Raw genomic sequence first — 3,668 nt, 5'->3', positions numbered from 1 at the left:
GCATTTTGGCCACCATTTTGAGTTTGGGGGTATAGGGTAGCCATTTTTGATATTGTAAATATCTAAATGACTTCTTCATGTTCAAAAACTAATAAAAAAATATGGCACATAAGGGAGACAGAGAATGAGTGGATCGTTGAAATAAATTATCTTAAAAATGCAAGATCTAGCGTGAATATTCTACTATTCCTTTTGTGTTCGAGTCAACCTAATTGCGAGATACCAGACCCGATATCTCGACATGGTATGTAGCGGTAAAAGAATACCGTCATCTGAATGAAAAATGTTGCTGTGTGAAACACCTGGGTGAAACTTTTTATCTGTGCGGGAAGCTTCACGTACACTGTACAGGCACGTCGCCGATTGAGAGACACTGGGCAGTTCAAGTCTACGTACGGATTTATATGCAATTCAAGTTGATGACAACGTTCGACAGACAGGTCAAGAGACAATCTTCGTTCGTCGCATTGTTTGGTATCTACGTAGTGTGTCTATGTTCAGTATTTATATAATCAGTGAGTGTATGTTGTGCAAATGTGTCCATTGTTTTTGGTTTCACAGCAGATTTTCACAGCAGATTTTACTAGTAAAAAGTATACAAGGCTAGTTAAGAATTTCATGTTCTTCACCATATTACTAAGCAGTGTATAATTTAGTATTTGCATTTCGTTTGTCAATTAATTGTAACAGTCAGTATCAGTACAGTAGGGTGCTTGGGTACACTGTAAGCTTTCAATTATGTCTGACACAGAAGATAAAGATGACACCCCAGCAGCCCCGAATATGACACTTCGGTCTGGGAAAACACTAGGTCATGATGATACTCGTAACACGGACCTTGACAGTAATATTAAGGGCATGTCTGAAGGTGATACAGGCATTACAGGGCATCATGATGAATATGAACATGTTGCACCCGATACAAGTAATCTAGTTCTAGCACTGCCTACTGATTCCAGACCTAATCATGAAAGTGCTAGTCAGAGTCAGAGTAGTCCCATACCTCACTTTGGTCAAGGGCCGCCACCAGGGTTTGAATTTGGATTGCCCAGCTTTCCTCCAGGTATGCCCACACGTTTTCCGCCAGGGATGCCCACAAGTTTTCCCACAGGGATGCCCACAGGTTTTCCACAAGGGAGGCCCACAGACTTTTCCCCAGGGATGCTGTTCCCCCGGCTGTTCCCACCCGAACTGTGGCTAGAATACATGCGCATTCGAGCGGATAAAGGAATACAGTTAAGAGCCGTAGAGGTCAAAGAAAGGGAATACTCGCATAATATGGTCCTGTTAAATCAAAACGACCAAAATAATGACAACCATAGGCCGTGCCGCCGTGAGCTGAGATTTCGCAAGCTACGGGACACCGAAGACATTGAGAAATATTTACGTGCTTTCGAACATGTGGCTCAAAGCAATGAGTGGCCCAAACCTTCCTAATCAGCTCGTTTGGCACCACAACTGACAGGAAAGGCTTTCGAAGCCTATGCAAATTTGTCACTTGATGAGGCTAAAGATTACAACACCCTAAAAGGTGATCCTCATCAAATATGAGATAACGGCTGAAGCTTTCCGCAACAAGTTTCGGAACAGGATGCGACACCCCAATGAAACCATCAAAGAGTGGGTACATGAACTCTCATCTGATTTCAAAAACTGGTTAAAATTCTCAGATGGAATTGAGCTGCCCGAACTCATCATCATGGAACATGCGCTCAATCACATGCTTCGCGAGATGGCCACACATCTTCGAGACCATAAGGTAAAAACTTCTTAAGGCATGGCCGAACTCGCAGATGAATTCGCAGTTGCAAATCGAGGGGGTCTGTCTTTTGGCACAGGAAAAGCAGTGATCAAATTCAAAATAACAAAACCAAAAACAGGGAGCATGGTCAGTACCAGAAACCCAGTACCGGTACTGAAAAGTACAAAACCGGTGAACAAAGAGATCAAAAGAAAGCTAATGTGGAGACAGATTTTCGATGCTATTCATGCAACAAAATATGACAAAGGGCCAGAGACTGTCCTGATAAAGTACATAACAATACAACCCTGAACAAAAACACTGTGACAAGAAGTGCAGCCCTAGTCCTCATCAGGCTCAGAAATAAAACCCCAGTCAAACTTTAGGTTCTAAGCGCACAGGAGCTAACCTCAAAAAAACAAATAAAAAAATGTGATACCAGTACCCACATGGAAGAAAGTACTGATAGAGATATAGAAGCTCGGCATAGAAAATGTGAGATACCCGGCTTCGTCAATTGTGTACCAGTCACTATACATAGAGTATCCCATTGCACCTAGACTGTGGTATCCGCAGATCTTGTCCTAGCCCAATGCTACCTTAACCAGGATGTAAACATTAGAGGCATAACAGGCCCAGTATCCTTGCCCCTGGCAGAAATAGACACCCAGTGTCAAATAGTTTCAGGGAAGGTCAAAGTTGCTGTTGCCCCATGTTTACATAGAGAAGTCATCCTAGGACATGATTTAGACAAAACATCTGGTGATCTATTTGCCAGCACTCCATAAAAAGAAATTTGTGTGCTCACCAGACAGCAAGCAAAACAAAAGTATGATGAACAGAAACGTGCTGAAATAGAGTTAATGATACACAGAGGTGACATAAAAGACTTAGGCCTAAGTGATGATGAACAGGACACCGGTCCCACAATGTCCCAGAACCCAGACACAGAAATGTCTAAAGACAACAAAAATAGGCCTAAGGACAAAACAAAATTGTCAGATGATAACACAAATAGGCCTAAGGACAAATCAAACTTGTCAGAAGACAACACAGATAGGTCTAAAGACAAAAAAAAATTGTCTAATTCCAAAGACAAAGCAGATATGTCTGAAAAAGACAAATGGCCAAATAATGATCAAGCCAACTTGAGACAAATGCAGCACACCGATCCAACTCTCAACGCAGTCAAGCAATGGTTAACTCCCATTAGTGAGATTAATAACCACATAGTGCGTTTTTATGAGAAAAATGGTATCCTTATGAGAAAGTGGCAGAAAAATAAGCCACACCAAGACACACACTTTGACTATGAGCCAATCCACCAGGTAATTTTCCCTACAAAATATAGGCCTAATATTTTGACATTGGCTCATGACATTACCATGGCAGGACACCTCGGTGTGGAAAAGACGAAGCACAGAATCCTGGCAAACTTTTACTGGCCAGGAATATTTCATGATGTGGCCCAGTATTGCAGGAGTTGCCACACTTGTCAATTTATGGACAAAGGGCTTACAAAACGAAAAGTGCCACTCATACCAATGCCTATAATTGACACCCCATTCAAACGAATCGGCATTGATATCATGGGCCCTGTGAATAGATCGGGCAAGGAAATAAATACTTGCTCACTATCCTGGACTATGCCACACGCTATCCAGAGGCAATATCCCTTTCAAATAGCCGGGTTGACGCCGTGGCTAACGCCCTCGTAACAGTGTTTGCACGTGTAGGGTTGCCAGAGGAAATTGTCCATGATCAGGGTCCAATTTTAGATCAAAGGTTATGGTTTCGCTGTGTAAAAGACTACAAATTACACAACTTTTAAGTTGACATAAGACAACACAAATAGTTATACAGCAGACTTAAAAGTCTGCTGTATACCACCATCAAACTAATGGTGTCACAGAACGCTTTCACGCAA

Source organism: Amphiura filiformis, chromosome 19 (genome assembly GCF_039555335.1).
Source record: "Amphiura filiformis chromosome 19, Afil_fr2py, whole genome shotgun sequence".
NCBI lineage: Eukaryota > Metazoa > Echinodermata > Ophiuroidea > Amphilepidida > Amphiuridae > Amphiura > Amphiura filiformis.
This window is presented reverse-complemented; position numbering follows the sequence as displayed.